The following is an 18,084-nucleotide window of genomic DNA, read 5'->3' on the forward strand; positions in this document are numbered from 1 at the left end:
GCATTCTTTTAGTTAATCGATCGCTGATTGAAATGGTTCACAACGTCACTGACCTGTTGCAAAATAGCCAGATTTTAATCTCCGACACCCATTAATTTTAAACTATATTGAGAGCAATGAATAAACAAGTATTTTACTGCAATTAACACACAATTAGTAACGCACACTTGCATCCAGGCAGCTAACATATCTAAAAACAAATATATTATGTCAAAATAACGGTTAAGAAGGGGGGCCAGATTAAGTGAGCATCAATAGTTTCAGCACCTTTCAAGCTAGGGTGTACTAACATTATTTTAAAAAATAATCACAATTGGAGGATCGACAGCACTAAATATAGAACAATCATCTGAGAGTTAATAACAAAAGTAGAATTCAGCGCAAGGATTCCCCACAGCACTCTAAACTGATAGATGCTCTGCATTTGGAAATGGCTCGGAGATTGAATTTTCAACACTTTGGATATTTTACTCATTTATTTTTAAACAAAGGAACTATCTGCACTGAACATGGCAGCATGGATAGAAGCAGGAAGACCTGGTGAAAAGACTGGTGACGGGATACAGCAGTATGAAGAGACTTGACGGTTAATATTACTGTTTGAGAATTTACTGAACACTGGACACAATGACCAGGAATTGTAACAACTGACCGACACTAACTAAACCAGTCCTTTCAATCACTCCAGTTTATTACAGATTTTACGGTGCCATAATCCACTAAAAAATGCACAAAGCTGCAATTAGTGGCCTAGAATTATATCAATAGTGTTGACAGAATATTAATAGTGATGGCAGAATGCACTGAACGTTAACCACATACAGTATTTCACTGTCAATCTTATTTCAAGCAAGCAGTGTAGTGGAAATTTCCAACGGTGTGACACTAAATCATTACTTAGAAACTGACAGTCAGCACTCGTTGCTCAGATCAGCATCACTGCTACACGGAGACACCAAATCGGGGAGCTTTTGTTTAAACCCATGCATTAACCAAAACGGTATGTAGTACTCACAAACGTTCCCAGCAACGAATTAAGCAGGAAAATTCTCCCGCCTGCAGAGGAATGGTCCATCTGCGCATCCCGTGTGTCACAAAGTACAAAAAATGGATCAGGTAAATAGCTGGGCTGTGATCCTCATCGTCACTGCTAGGGTGGAAAGCCCTCGACACGAGGAATCCCTTCTGCCAGCAGTGGTTAAGGAAAATAAAAGAGGCTGCTTGTCCCGAATGCTGCAGCACAAGAGCTGATAGAAACCGGTTCCTGCTGGTTTCAATAGAACCATTTGCAATGCTTGACGAACTGCACAGGCCGAGTCTTTAACGACAGCGTCTCTCACTATAAATCTACAAAAGGCGACATTTACAGTAGGTGCACGATTTAAGCTAGCATTCTATTTCACTACCTCAACACCTAATCTCACTCACCACGATCACAACAGTAGCACTGCTACAATGCAAAACTAGGTCAAAATGAGCAGAGATTTTTAGCATAAGTAAAGACTATACTGTGAGTAAAGGAATGCTCCATCGCTTCATTGTTTTTATGGAAAGAACTGCAGAAAAAAAAAATGTAAGTTATTTAAGGATTGTAACACATGCCTTTTTATGGCGAGAGAACATCCAATTAATTTAATTGAGAAACTGTGTGAAACCACCAGGTTTGACCAAGTCACTATCAATCTGGAGCAAACGAGTACATATGTGTGTATGGGTATTATGTATACAAGATAGATATGATGGATGTATAATAATCTATCATGCATGTAATCTATCATTTAAGTGTATAAAATCTAACACATGCATGCACACATATATATAAAATCGAATAGTATTATATAGATAAACTGGGAAGATTAGAATCAGAATCAATTCACGTGCTTCAGATTCCTTGATTATTGCTGCTCAGGTCAGGCCCGCAGGGAAGAGAGGTGTGGGGAAGGGAAACATTTTCTCTGATTCAGTAGATCTTTAGCAGCCTGAAGGTAGCCAGCTCTTGCTGATGGGATTAAATCTGCACAGGTTTTCCATTCTCCGCAGTCAACTTGCCCCCAATTAAGTTTAGCAGTGGTTGGAACTCCACAGTAACCATTCTGAAGAATGAACCTAAGAACATAAGAAATAGGAGCAGGAGTCGGCCATTTGGCCCTTCGAGCCTGCTCCGCCATTCAGTAAGATCATGGCTGATCTGCTACCTGATCTTCACTTTCCTGCGCTGTCCCCATGTCATGAATCTTACCATTCATGAAGAAATGACTCGAAGTAACACTGAGCAGCCAGCTGGTGGCGCCGTCCAAGGAGTATATGTAATACCCACTGGAAATGTTATGTACGCTAAGTATGGTTATCAATCTTTAACTTAGACACTGTATTATCATTGTTATAAATCCCTGGGTTAAAGTTACCATGTGAAGGTACGGCAAGAACTTTTAAGGACACAATGTGACTAAGAGCAGACTTTCCATAATTCTGCACCAGTATCAACTGTTGCAGACAGTGAGGCTGCGCTGTCTCCAGGCAGAAACCCCAGGAGGAAGGGGTGGAGTTGGGTTTTTTGAGCGGGAAAAGCTGCAGAGAGCGACTGGAAGAGGAGGGGGCAGGAGCTCTGAAAAGAGGGCTCAGGAGGCAAATGGCTGCCGCATCCCGTCCCGGGCTTCCAAACTCGGCTGCCACCTTTCGTATTAGTAGCACTGCATCCTGAACTGGCTGGCTGCAAGTCACCAGTACCGGGGGATCGTCGCCTGAACCCAGATCTGCAAGGCAGAGGTCTGGGGAGAGCTGCTTGCCTCGTGCTGATGGGGAGCTACTTGGAAAAGCTGCAGAGAGAGAGAGAGAGAGTCACCAACTCCAGCGGCTGCTGTGAGCTCTGCATCCAGAACTCAAAGTGGGATTCAGTGATCGTGAAGAGAATTCAACGAAAGGGTTCGGAGTCGTAAGTCTTGCGGACATTATACATACCACGAGCTCCAACTTAAGCGCGCCAACGAAAGAGTGCACTCGAATTTGGACACAGGGACAGTCCTTTGAATCCATGTAAATGGAGAATGTATGTTTATTATGTCTAGAGTCATTCTAATGTATGCAAATGTCTAATTTAGTTAATTGACCTGTAATCTTCTTATACTGTCTGATGTTAAAACTATAAAGTAAGATAGTTAGAATTAAGCCATTGTAGTAGTGATCTCCTTACTGGACTATAGAATACTGTCTACAACAGAGACCACATCTCACATCTATCTAAAGAACCGTGAAAGGGGTTACATATAAATACTCGGGCGTGGGCCCAACTTGCTCAGGGTGTTTCTGTAACCAGGAACTCGTGATGTAACTAGAATCTTATGGTTGTGAAACAGTTGATTAAAGCCTTGTTTTATACTCAAACCAAGTGCTCAGTAGTCTGTTTACATCACCCCATATCCCTTGATTCCCTTAATATTCAAAAATCTATCGATCTCTGTCTTGAATATACTCAATGACTGAGCCTCCACAGCCCTCTGGGGTAGAGAATTCCAAAGATTCACCACCCTCTGAGTGAAGACATTTCTCCTCATCTCAGTCCTAAATGGCCGACCCCTTATTCTGAGACTGTGACCCCTGGTTCTAGACTCCCCAGCCAGGGGAAACATCCTCCCTGCATCTGCCCTGTCAAGCCCTGTAAGAATTTTGTATGTTTCAATGAGATCACCCCTCATTTTTCTAAACTCCAGAAAATATAGGCCTAGTCTACTCAATCTCTCCTCGTAGGACAATCCCCCCCATCCCAGGAACCAGTCTGGTGAACGTTCGTTGCACTCCCTCTGCAGTAAGTATATCTTTCCTTAGGTAAGGAGACCAAAACTGTACACAATACTCCAGGTGTGGTCTCACCAGGGCCCTATATAATTGCAGTTAGACATCTTTACTCTTATACTCAAATCCTCTTGTTATAAAGGCCAACATACCATTTGCTTTCCTAATTGCTTGCTGTACCTGCATGTTAACTTTCAGTGATTTGTGTACAAGGACACCCAGGTCCCTCTGAACACCAACATTTCCCAATCTCTCACCATTTAAAAAATACTCTGCTTTTCTATTTTTCCTACCAAAGTAGATAACTTCACATTTCTCCACATGATATTCCATTTGCCGTGTTCTTGCCCACTCACTTAGCCTGTCTATATCCCCTTGAGGCCTCCTTGCATCCTCCTCACAACTTACATTCCCACCCAGCTTTGTATCATCAGCAAACTTGGATATATTACATTTGGTTCCCTCATCCAAATCATTGATGTAGATTGTGAATAGCTGAGGCCCAAGCACTGATCCTTACTGTACCCCACTAGTTACAGCCAGCCAACCCGAAAACCCGTTTATTCCTACTCTCGGTTTTCTGTCCGTTAACCAATCCTCAATCCATGCTACTTTATGACCCCCAATACCATCAGCCCTAATTTTGTTTAATAACCTCTTGTGGGGCTTCTGAAAATCCAAATACACCACATCCACTGGCTCCCCCTCATCTATCCTGCTAGGTACAACCTCAAAGAACAGATTTGTCAAATGAAATAGCAATTTCACCAAAAGCTGTTGTTTATATTCCACATCTGCATCAATGCAAAGTGGTAGTGGGTGCTCATCAATGCATAAAGTGGCAGCATAACTCAGGAAGACCACCGACCACGAAAGCCGTGAAGTGCCTGACCCCCTTTCTGGAGGCCATCTCACCCCGGCTTGAATTCCCAAAGCATGCTGTATAAATCCAGCTAAAGTATCCAGTATAACCAATTATAATTCTTGTTATATTGGCCATGAAGTTTAAAAAAAAACACACTGTTGTAGGAGGAAGAGAGGAGGAAAAAAAAGGCTGTAGACTGTGGCGTGTTTTCTATGTTACGGTACATCAGTATATCTGGATATCAATACTCCTTCAGTAATGCAGCTGGGGCCTGCGAAAACGGGCATTAATTTTCATGGCCTCTGCACCGAGGACAGTATAAGCAATACTTTAAATCTGAAAGTGTTACCTCAGGTCTGCCAAGTCTCAACCACGTTCCCTGGAGAGACTGATCTTGTCGCAGTGTTACGTTAACTCTACATTCTGTGTCCAGTAACTCCTTGTAGGATATGTAATCCTCATCAACGTACCACTAAGACACACGAAAACATGACGTTCAACACAAAAAGGATACTTGACTACTTGCTCTTTCCCACTTAGAACGAGCATGAAGTGTAAAGTCCAACTTCTGTGGTTTCGAGGTTCTGAAATTAAAAAAAGGTCTTTTTCCTCCCTCTTTCCCTTTCTTTCTCTTTCACTTGCAATCCCAGTGGTGCAATCTGACTTCACCACACTGCAGTCAGGTTTCCAGACCATGTTTCATGTTCCCTGCACAACCCTTGAGCTCCAAACTCTACACTTTCAAACGCACGAAGGTAGAAGCCCTATTGGTGATTCACGAAAAAGAAAATTCGCAACATGATCCATGCAGGCCATCACTCACAAACCACCAGCTGGAGTCAGTCTCCGAAGCAAGGCAGACACAAAAATACCACGGTGCACTTTTCATGATCAAACTTCCCAGAATGCGACTAATTAGATATATTTGTTCTGGCAGATAGCAGTCTCAATCATCCTCCAACTACAGCGGTCTCAGACTCGTTCAGTCAGCAGAGCGGTACAGAAATTGATTTAGGAAGAATTCCCAATGCCACGGACGACCTTAAAGGAACGCCAAAACCGTCCCCCAACTGGGCGAAGCACATTTGCTGCAGTCAATCTGCTAAAATTACACAGTCCTGACACTGTATTGGCTTGGACACTTAACACCAAGAAACATTCCCAGGGGGACTGGCACTTGAAGCACGGGCAGCATGTCACCATTGAGGCCGCCATTCACTGTAAAGAAAATAAACTTCAGTTTGCAGCATTCAAATCAAGTTGCATGGCAAAACGTCACAGAATACTATGCAGCTCTGAAAACACTGGGCGTCTATACTGTAGTTGGGTGCCGATTTGTCCAGAAGTTCAGGAAGCACTCCGGTTTGATAAGTGAAAACTGAAGATAGCCAGTAATGCATTAATTGCAAGGGTGCACGCCACTAAAGTATATTAATTCAGCACAAAAGTTAACATATAGCACAATGAAATAATTGTAGGTTAAAAGAAAAAACTGAAAATCCGAAATAATACTAGAAAATACAAAGCAACCAACATCATAGAAAAGACAGGCCCAAAGTTTGGCTCGTTAACTCATGCCAATTAAGGGTCCCACATAAAATATTACCTCTTGCACACAAGGGAGAGTTAGTGTTTGGATTCTGACCATAGTCTCAATTACAGGCTCCTACTACAACTATTTACTGCTGTTGGATGCAGTGATTGTGTTAACATTTCAATACAATCCATTTATAGCACAACTGGAAGAAAGCGTGGAATGAGTGAAGGCCATATCGTTTATGAAGCCCTCTCCTTCCGTAATGTACAATAAGGAGCTTTTTATGTTTTCACTGGGTCTGAGGCTCAGGCACCAACCACTCTCTGTATTTACGGAGTAAAAATGTCGCTGCTTTTGTGTAGGACGAGTTGCCAAATGAAAACCTGTTTTTTCCATGTGTGCATGGGTTCCTTTTGCAGGCACACTGGGCTTTTTGGGCACCGCACAAATGGACAGGCCTGCCTAGCAACGTGAAGCTGAACCCAGATTCGGCATAAGCATACTTGAGTTATGACACACACACACTGATATAATGCAGCTGAGCTAGTTTAGTGCAAGTCAGCAAACGGAGCTCCAAGTACTGATGAAAGATTGACAGACCCAGAAAAGAACTCTCATCTCCATCAGTCTATTGTTCACCCTGAGCCGACTAGCGTAGATGCTTTTAAGTGGAAGCTAGCTAAGTACATGGAGGAGAAAGGAATAGAAGGACATGTTGATAGGGTGAGATGAAGTAAATAAGAATGGGAGGAGGCTCGTGTGGCGCATGAACACCGGCATCGACCAGTTGGATTGAATGGCCTGTTTCTGTGCTGTAAATTCTATGTACTTCTATGTAATTGAACACAGATCAGTCGGTTTCGACTTGATAGTACCATTAATTGCGCAAGGCCCATGAGTCAGGAGGCGATGACACTGTAATAGTGCACTAACACCTGCTGACAAGTCTTAACTTGGATAAGTTTACTCAATACTAACTCGGAGTAGGAAACCGGGCTGATTTTCTTTTTCTATTCCCCTAGTTCAGTGGTGCCGAGACCAACTATAGCTTCAGAGGAAAAGCACATACTGAGTGATATTAGAAGAGTTCGGAGTGATGACCAAAAGCATGGTTAAAAAAGTGGAGTTTTGAGAAGAAAATTAAAGGAAAGGAGAGAAGTAGCAAGACAGAGGGGCTCATGGAGAGGGTCCGAGACACAGGGGCTCATGGAGAGGGTCGAGCCGAGACAGAGGGGCTCATGGAGAGGGTAGAGCCGAGACAGAGGGGCTCATGGAGAGGGTCCGAGACACGGGCTCATGGAGAGGGTCGAGCCGAGACAGAGGGGCTCATGGAGAGGGTCGAGCCGAGACAGAGGGGCTCATGGAGAGGGTCCGAGACACAGGGGCTCATGGAGAGGGTCGAGCCGAGACAGAGGGGCTCATGGAGAGGGTCCGAGACACAGGGGCTCATGGAGAGGGTCGAGCCGAGACAGAGGGGCTCATGGAGAGGGTAGAGCCGAGACAGAGGGGTCCATGGAGAGGGTCGAGCCGAGACAGAGGGGTCCATGGAGAGGGTAGAACCGAGACAGAGGGGCTCATGGAGAGGGTAGAACCGAGACAGAGGGGTCCATGGAGAGGGTCGAGCCGAGACAGAGGGGTCCAAGGAGAGGGTAGAGCCGAGACAGAGGGGTCCATGGAGAGGGTAGAGCTGAGACAGAGGGGTCCAAGGAGAGGGTAGAGCCGAGACAGAGGGCTCCATGGAGAGGGTAGAGCCGAGACAGAGGGGTCCAAGGAGAGGGTAGAGCCGAGACAGAGGGGTCCAAGGAGAGGGTAGAGCCGAGACAGAGGGGTCCAAGGAGAGGGTAGAGCCGAGACAGAGGGGCTCAAGGAGAGGGTAGAGCCGAGACAGAGGGCTCAAGGAGAGGGTAGAGCCGAGACAGAGGGGTTCATGGAGAGGGTAGAGCCGAGACAGAGGGGTCCAAGGAGAGGGTAGAGCCGAGACAGAGGGGTCCATGGAGAGGGTCGAGCCGAGACAGAGGGGTCCATGGAGAGGGTAGAGCCGAGACAGGGGTCCAAGGAGAGGGTAGAGCCGAGACAGAGGGGCTGGAACACCGGTTGGGGAGAAGTTAAAAACTGATATAGGTTGGGGGGGAAGAGGAAAAACTGGTGGTGGTAGAGGCAATCACACAGATAGACTCAATTTTGAGATGCAAAAGTCCCTCGGAGAAAGATTTGGAGAGGGAGGTACAACATTGTTCAAGATAGACAAGCATTATCTTGCAGTATGACCAGGCCAGTTATGCACTCTGGCACCCTCAAGCTTGATAATGCAGAGGTGATACCTGCACACGGCAACAGGCAGGAGGTTGTCCCTGGGTTGGGGAGGGGAGATGGTGGGGGTGGGGGGGGGAAGGAAGTGGCGGAGTAAGATAAACCGTGATCCTGTTGGTAGGAATGGGACATTAAAAAGGGTAGCAAAGGAGCTGTTGCGTGGGTCAGTAAAGTTATTAACACAAATGGATTCCCATTGTGAAGGGGTTCCCTTGGTACCTCTGACAGGTGAGGGGGTGCCACTGGGGCAAACAGCAGCTATTGGGGGCAGTCAGCGCACCTCCATTTTGGGTCTGACCATCTTCACATTGTACAATGTTCTGTTCTACCCAAATAAGGAGACTCTGTTGATTTGTATATTCTGGAACCTTCCTTGTGTGTGTGGCTTATACAGGAAACTTGGTGCTATCCAGCACTGACGGGACCGAGCTGTTGCCGTTCCCTCAAAGCTGCCAGACACACCAGCGTTAATGTTGAAAGATACGGAAGCTTTTGAGCTCCGTATCTGGCAACAAACCCTGTTGCAGCTTCTAAACAGTCCAAGCATCTCTGTAGCTTAGCAACAGCTTCATCAGACCTTGCAGAGCTTGACTGTTGAGGAAAAAAGCAACGAGAAAAAAAAAACCTAGCAAAAACGGCTCCTGATTTTTGCCGGTGGCTCGAGCATTCCGGACAGTCAGCCTCCGGATAACACAGAGTTTCCTACCACTCCAGGTAATACATTTACCCAACTAAGGCATTAGCGGTAAGGGGAGAGAGAGGTACATTCTGCCCCAGTGTTACCATCACTTATTTATTTATTATTTAGCACACCGATCCCAATATAATATTAAAATTACATAGAATTAAATAGAACCTACAGCACAGAAACAGGCCACTCGGCCCAAGTGGGCTACACCGGTGTTTATACTTTACACGCGCCTCCTCCCACTCTAGTTACCTTCTTCCGCCGTGCCCCCATATCCCTCTATTCCTTTCTCCCTCACAGGTACACTGCGTAACATGGTTAAACGTTTTCCCTGTGCAAGACTCTTAATTCATCACTTCCAGCAAGTGATCAATCCGCAGCCATCAGCACGTCACCCAAGAGTTGTACAGATCAAAATATTCTCTTAATGTGCCTCTCTCCCAGACACAATTCACGTTTTCAAGTCCAAAAATCAGTAACCGTACTGCTGGGTGTTTTCCCACAGCTCAAGTTGACAACAGTACAAGAATATCAAACACCTGCTTTACTGGAATCCTAGCAGGGAAACAAATGCCTTCAGTACAACAGTGCAAAAATTCATACGCCCACCATTGCACTTCACTGGAATGTTTGAGATACCACGGTTTTCAGAAAAAGAAATCTGACAGAACAGTGATTTTCACCAAGAACAGTACTGTGAAGACATTTTTAAACTTACTCGAGAAACAAGTGCATAAGTAAGCTATTTATAACACTGCAAGCACATTTAGAAATTGAACCAAACCTTCAATTGTAAAAATGAGATTAATTTTAGAATCGTCGATTAGATTATGTTAAAAATGTTAACAAGGCTTCCTCCCGAGCTTACTGGGTAAATCCACCCCCTACCATGGCAGTGACCTGTGCAGTAAAGTCCCAAATCCAATCCCTGGTTAAATTAGCTGATTTGGGGTAAGAGGTGGTGGGGCAGGGGGGGGGGGGGGGGGGGGGGGTGGAAATACCTGGTCCCAACTCCTGATCAATAGCCAGTTACCACCCGTTATGTGCACAGACCTGGACATCAGGTGATGACAGGGTCAGGGATCAGATATGATGTCCCTATGATCGGACAGCTTACCTTCACCAACTACCCAGCCTTGCACAAAAAGGGGCACTTGGAGTGGGGGGGGGGGGGGGGGCGGCGGCGGCGGGGAGAGGAAAAGGTTGAGAGAAAGTTAGAGATAGAAGGAAAATGAAAAAGTTACTACATACTTTAATAACAAGGCAAAAGGTGGTTTACAGACAAAAAGAACAGATGTAGAGTTGATGGGTGCCACTGTATGAAAGGAGTACATGTGGCAGTATCACACACACCTCCTAATCCCAGTCACAATTAATTGAAGTGAATTAATCCAATGAAACAGTCAGTCAAGGGGAGGTGGTTAGGCTCTCTCTTGTTGAAGATGATTAGTGCCTGGCAGTTGTGTGGCACAAATGTTACTTGCCACGTATTAGCCCAAGCCGAGATGTTGTCCAGGTCTTGCTGTATGCAGACATGGACTGCTTCATTATCTGAGGAATTGTGAATGGAACTGAACAGTGCAATCAGCAGCAAATCAGGCCCCACTTCTGACCTTGTGATGGAGGGAAAGTCACCGATAAAGCAGCTGGAGATAGTTGCCTAGGGGGCTGCCCGGACGAACTCCTGTAGCGATGCCCTGGGGCTGAGATGATTGGCCTCCAACAACCACAATCATCTTCCTTTGTGCCAGGTATAACCAGCCACTGGAGAGTTCCCCCCCCCCACCACCCCCCCCCGATCCCAATTGACTTTGTTCACAATTTTACTAAACTCCCTCATCACTTCACAAGATCCTTACGGCTGAGGGAGACTATCTTGGAATTGGACCATCTTAATTCATCCATTCAGAAAGACCATACAGTACCCCCATCGTTGCATCCAATTGCTTATAAATAATTCCAAGGTTTTTTTTTTACCTCCACTACTGTTTGGAAGCCCATTCTAAGTTTTAAATCACTCTCTGGGTGAAAAGGAATACCCTGATCTGGGTCTTAAAATGCCTTCTCCTAGTTTGAACTTATGTCTCCTTCACTTTAATGTATGTTTCAGACTTGACTGTTTTCATACCATTAACGATCATACACCTCTATGATCGCCTCTTCAAAAGCTTCTTTCAAGGCTGAAATAGTTTCTCCACTCTTCCCTCGTGACAGACGTCTGAGTTATGAGAAATCAGCCTCATTGTTCTTCTCCGCATCGCCTCCAGCGCTGAAATGTCTCCGTCGTATTCAGGGAAATTCCTTTACGCAGGGGGTTGTTGGGGCGTGTAAATGCTTTGCCACAAAGACAAGCTGAGGCAGAGACCGCTGCATCTTTTAAGAGCTGTGGGGGAGAGCGTGGGGGCAGAGGGATTCTTTTTGCATTGCTCTAACAAAGAGTCAACACAGACGCAACGTGCTGAATCGACCCCTGCGCTGTAAACCTCTATTGTTCTCTGCTGCCTCCTCAGATTCTACTGTCCTCATAGTTTGGTACAATCTGCAAATTTAACCAATTTGCTTCGAGTTCCTGAATTCATGTCAGTGATGTAAATTAGTCAGGGTTTTGTTCTGGGTAACACTGAAGGCCAGTTCCTTGCTACAAATTGAATGACATTAATTGTAGTGCTGTCCAATAGAAAGTGCTGACTAGTCACAGGCGCGGCTATGGCGACACCATTTTGGCCACACGCACTCATTTCAGTAGAAAACGCCTTACATGCGCTCACGTAAAAGTAAATGCACGTCACGTGTGTGTATTTACTTAAATTTCTATCACCATTCAGTATCCAAGGAAGTAAAGCAGTCACAACGATCAAAAAACAAACACCTGCACACTCTGCTTTTTGTCTTACCAAACGCGCAGAAAGGTTGAAGTTCACATGCAAGCTGTGTGAGGAGTATTGCGAGCACATGCCCAATGACAGTCACTCAGTTTTTATTCACTAATCAGAAATAAAATTAGGATTCCAAATTAGCCACGTGGCTGGTGACTAATGTCAGGGACAACACTACATCAGAGCATCCTGTGACTGAAACATTAGAGTAAGTAGTAAAAGGGGAACAAAAGCTCCTTCAGTGAGCCATTACTTCTTTACAGTAATACCATAATTTCCAAATCAGAGACAACTGCTGTTCTGACATTGGACATTTATTCTCTAAATATTTAACACTGTCCTGCAGTAGTGTGGTTCTTTACATGATAAACTGAGCCATTTTAAAACATGCACTACTGCCACCCAGAGGTGTACATCGATGTACACACACAGATCTGTGGCCTGATTAAGAGCAGTGTGGAATGCATGCTGGCAATGGTCTTTTGGACAGTACAGGTCTGGAGAAACCCAGGAAAAACTCCTCTGCACCAACTGGGATGGATTCCATGTGCTGGTTGTTACTGTGAAATATTGGAAGTTAGTCTTGATTTGAATCATAAGTTCAATCATACTAGATTGATTCCTGGGATGAGAGGGCTGTCCTATGAGGAGAGATTGAGTAGACTGGGCCGATACTCTCTGGAGTTTAGAAGAATGAGAGGTGATCTCATTGAAACATACCAGATTCTGAAGGGGATTGACAGGGTAGATGCTGAGAGGTTGTTTCCCCTGGCTGGAGAGTCTAGAACCAGGGGTCACAGTCTCAGGATAAGGGATCGGCCATTTAGGACTGAGATGAGGGGGAATTTCTTCACTCAGAGGGTTGTGAATCTTTGGAATTCTCTACCCCAAAGGGCTGTGCATGCTGAGTCATTGAGTATATTCAAGGCGGAGATCGATAGATTTTTGGACTCTAGGGGAATCCAGGGATATGGGGATCAGGCAGGAAAGTGGAGTTGAGGTCAAAGATCAGCCATGATCTTAATGAATGGCGGAGCAGGCTCGAGGGGCCGTATGGCCGACTCCTGCTCCTAATTCTTATGTTATGTTCTTAAAAAAGGTTTAATACTTCTTTGTGGGAGTGTGTTGTGATCACTTTAAATTGGTTCTGTACAGCTGGGAGCAACCAGCCCAGATAGAATACACATATTACTTGGACCAGAACACCCACCATTGCCATCTGAATATGACTACTTTTGAGTTCCTTTTCTTCTGATGTCTCTATGTATTTTTGAGGAAAATATGGTTGTCCATCGACAGCTATAGGGGGTGGAAGCTTTCTCACCTTGTTATTTATTAGGAGAATGTCAAGATAAGGTGGCCTCTAACAATCAAGCCAGGCTGGTTGACCTGGCAATTAATCGGTTAAAGGATACAAGACCAGCAGGTAGCCATTCACACTCTCGCCATCCAAAAGGATGCAATTGTTTTAAAACTGGATGACATTATGGCTCCACCAGTGTTGGACACCCTCCTTTACTTCACTCAATTGCCATTCTTCACGTGCAAGGCCAGATAATGAGCACCATCAGGAAAGTCAACTGCAGAGGACTTCACAGCCGAGCCTGCCCCAGTTCTCCTCCAAGGTTTAACATATGTACACTTTTGCGCTTACTGGAACATACCCAGGAGCAGGAACGCTGGCTAATTTTACCTCCTCTAGCCCAGGTGCAACGAAGCCAAATTACACCCTCCGACTGTTTGTGTCAACCTCACTAAGTGGCAGCGCTCTCACCTTCAGAACTTGAGCGCATAAATCAAGGCCAACACTTGAGTGCAATCATGAGGGAGTGCGAGATTGTGAGAGGTGCTATCTTTAGGATGAGACGTCAAACTGAGGTCCCATCTGCCTGTTGAAATGGATGTAAAAGATCCCATGTCACGATCTGAAGAGGGGGAAGCTTTCAGTGTGTCCTGGCCAATATTTATCCCACAAACAAAACCATCAAGCTAGATTATCTGCTCATTTATTTAATTTCTGTTTATGGAACCTTGCTGTGCACGAGTTGGTTGCTGTGATTGACAGCATTACAACAGTGACTACACTTCAAACATAATTCATTGTGAAGGGCTTTGCAACATCCTGAGGATGAGAAAGGCGCTTCATAAATGCAAGTTCTCTCTTTCTTTTTACCCAAGTAAAACCAGCTAACTTAGCAGAGACAGGGGATCGAACCTTGTACCTTCCTGGTCCATTTGGTCCAGTACCGTATTAGGCAGCGCAATCACCCCCGGTGATTAAGGAAGCTATAAAACAAGGTTGAGTGAAACAGAAATTTGCAAAAGGGACACTCCCTTCACAACATAAGTGATTGCACTGATAAAGTCTACCTTCCAGCTACTCTGAGAAGACTCACAGATATAATATTTGTGAATGTTTTCTTTAAAGATTAAAGAAAGATGCACTGGGTAGCTGGCTGCACCATCTGTTGTGTGCCACAAGAGGTCCTTCGTGACCCATGTATAGACAACACTCCCTCTGGTGGCTGCAAATAGACACTGCTGCACAAGTTAGAGTAACCCAGGTTCAGACATTGAGCAACAAATCATTTCTAGCCAGTGCAGACATTTTGCTGCTGATGCTGATTCAAGGCCTGAGCTGACCATTTTGCATCATTTCCCCCGTTCACAGGCCCATGTTCTGCACACTGATGAAACAGAAACTGATTTTGTTCCTTTGAGTCAGAAGGTTGTGGGTTCACAGCCCCACTTCAGAGACTTGAGCACAAAAATCTAGGCTGACACTCCCAGTGCAGTGCTGAGGGAGTGCGGCACTGTCGGAGGTGCCGGCTTTCAGATGAGACGTTAAACCGAACCCCGTCTGCCCTCTCAGGTGGACGTAAAAGATCCCATGGCACTATTTCGAAGAAGAGTGGGGGAGTTATCCCCGGTGTCCTGGGGCCAATATTTATCCCTCAATCAACATCACTAAAACAGATTATCTGATCATTATCACATTGCTGTTTGTGGGATCTTGCTGTGCCAAAACTGGCTGCTGCGTTTCCTACATCACAACAGTGACTCCACTTCAGAAAAGTACTTCATTGGCTGCAAAGTGCTTTGGAACATCCTGAGGTCGTGAAAGGCGCTAGATAAATGCAAGTATTTCTTTCTCCTTTTCTTTTTAAATGCTTCATCTGAGCCACTATTGGCTATACACTCGTTCAACAAGTTCACGACTCTAAACACATTATTCCTGAAGAAAGGTTTCGCTTGTGTCACTTCAGATTATGATGTCCCAGCATCCACATTACTGATTTCCTTCATTATTTCACCAACAAAAGAAAGCAAAACAGGCAGAGACAGCTCCGCATGCACAGCACAACTGAAAGAGCCCTATTGAAACTTGGCCTTTTCACTTGTACCACGGATTTTGAATAGCGCCACACAACATTCTCTTGCTTTGCCTCACTGGAGGAGGAAATAAAAAAAGTGTTAAACGCTAGGAATGAATAGAAGGTGTTCGTGTCACCTATTAAAAGTAACAGAAGCAGGCGTTCTTGTTGCACTTTACGTGTTACCGGCGTCACAAAGGAGTTACAAAATCGTGACAACAGGCACCGTCCAGAATCTGGGGAGGTGAGGAACAGAGGCAGAGACGTGAGGGCAGGTCTGCCGACTCCCGAGGGCCACAGGTGAAGGGGAGGCCAGATTGCTCCACTGTATTATAAAATATACACACACGCATGTGCTGCATAGGTCTGTCAAAGCCTTTGCTCACCCATCTTTCACTGGCAGGCTGTGGCAGCCCTCTTGAACCTCATCCAAGTGACTCTTCTTGGAGTGCCGGAAGTTTATTTAATCACAGGAGCCACACCACAACTAAGGCTGATGCAGAGTCCATTCAGCAGTACAGTATGTGCTCATAAACACGTACACAAACAAACACTCTCCAGCAGGCACCAATGGAGAAAAAGCAAGAGTTGCTACACATTCAATATCTTCCACAGCCAACTTCTTTAATCCAAAAGTAATCAATCTCGTGGCCTTGCTCACAATTAGTTGGAGGAAACAATATGCCATTTAGGCACGTTTGTTGCAACAGAAATCAAATAGGGAATTAAGGAGAATTTCTTTACCCAGAGAATGGTGAGAATGTGGAACTCGCTGCCACAGGGAGTGGTTGAGGCGAATAGTAGAGATGCATTTAAGGGGAGGCTGGACAAGCATATGAGGGAGAAGGGAATAGAGGGTTATGCTGATAGATTTAGATGAGGAAAGACAGGAGGAAGCTCGATTCGAGCATAAACACCGGCATGGGCTGGTTGGGCCGAATGGCCTGTTTCTGTCCGTATATCTTATGTAATCCTACGTAAGTCAAAATAGCAGGCGGATTTGAGTGACTCACAGCATAGCGGTAACTAGTAGTGGGATGGCTGAATAGCAGGCATAATTTTTACTTATTAAACATAAAAGATTCAGGCATTACCAACGTCACAGAAGCGTTACTAAATTGTGACAACAGAAAATAGGTCTCTGTGTAATTAAACTATACAGATATTATGCCGCTGTGTAGATTCTTGCTGCCATACAATTCCATTGGTGCTGGCCACACTCAAATGGAGATCATTGCAGTGTCAGCAGGCTATTCAATAGCATAAGCAATCATGATCAAGCACAATCCTTTCCTCACCCAAATTCCTCGCACCCACACTATCCAGGAGTCACTGGATTAGGGGTCTGGAGCATGAGGCCTGGGCAATTTTACCTTCCTTCGCCCAAGGTACCGTAAGCAAATATAGTGCCCTTCGCATTACCCCAGCTAAGATCTGTTAACTCATGTTTAGACCAGGAGCTAGACTCGGTATAAATCAACCATTGGCAGTGTCCAAATCTGATCCTTTAAGTTCACGTTCAACTCAACAAATTAAGAGTCGTAGGGGGCAAAATTGGGTGCATTTGCACCTCCCGTTAGCACAATTGGCTTTGCGACCGGGCGTGGCGCTGACATAGACGCCCACCATATTCGGCAGGAGTTTTGCGGCGGCACTACAGCATTGCGCCCCGATCTCCTTCACCCGGAGATCGTGACATCATTGCCGTGCGCATTGCCCCGGTAGCGCCCCAGACCCAAAATTGACTTCCGCCCCCTGCAGCAGCGCTAGTCGAACACAGACAGCTGCCAGAGGCATGCATCGGGCGGGCGGCCGCTTCGGGGGTGGTGATTAAAGAGGTGGCCGAGGTAAGTAAAAAAAAAAAAAAACTTACCTTTCTTGTTCCCGTTTTTTTCGTGGGTTCCTGCCTGCGATCGATCTGCTTGAGTGCTGGGCTGATCGCGCAGGATCACGGCTGCCTTGGTGGTCCAGGTAGGTACCTTTTATCTTGCAGAGCCTGCAGCGATGCCCCCTCCCTTTAAAGGAGGGAAGGAGCCTTTGAACGCGGCAGTGCTGCACGGCCCAGTGTGCAGCGCTGCTGAAGTCTCCGCCCTGCCTGGTGCCGATTGCGCTCCAAGAAGGAAGTGGAGCGCTTGATTTAGCTCATCACTTCCTTCCTGGAGCGCAAAACTGACATTTAAAAAAAAAAAATTTAAGTTTAGAAACATTAGCACCTGGCGCTAATTTTCTCAACTTTTAAAAGTTAGCGCTCCAAACAGGGCTATAATGAATTTCTCCCCCATTTTCTCGCTAACAAAGTGGAATTGAGGTTGCAGTGGATATTTCAGATGCAGATTAAATTCAGTGGATGTATATAACTGATACAAGCCAACAAATACAAGGACCTTCCAGCAGGACGCGATCAAAAACGACCAACACTTCAATACCCATTTTCTCCAATATTTAGAGTTCCTTTACTCGATTGCTTGCGATCTGAGTTTCGAAGTCAGCCTTATGCTCATGCCGCATGCAAAGACAATTCGCTAGCTGTTATTTCTTTTTGTAAAAAGCAGTGATCAGGAGAAGATGACCACACACACGGCAGATTAAAAATTCAGAGGGTAGGTTTGCAGTTTACACACAAGAACCAGCAAATGCCTTCAATA

At 45.3% G+C, this 18,084-nt stretch overlaps 1 protein-coding gene across 3 annotated transcripts in view; it reads right to left on the minus strand.

Annotated features, from left to right (window-relative positions):
- Window positions 1-18,084, minus strand: part of LOC147105037 (transmembrane and coiled-coil domains protein 2-like) — a 150,202-nt gene that overhangs the window by 66,784 nt on the left and 65,334 nt on the right. The gene's annotated exons all lie outside the window — the stretch shown is intronic.

The sequence above is a fragment of the Somniosus microcephalus genome, chromosome 18 (assembly GCF_052327205.1).
Source record: "Somniosus microcephalus isolate GS21.2 chromosome 18, FLI_Smic_1.0, whole genome shotgun sequence".
NCBI lineage: Eukaryota > Metazoa > Chordata > Chondrichthyes > Squaliformes > Somniosidae > Somniosus > Somniosus microcephalus.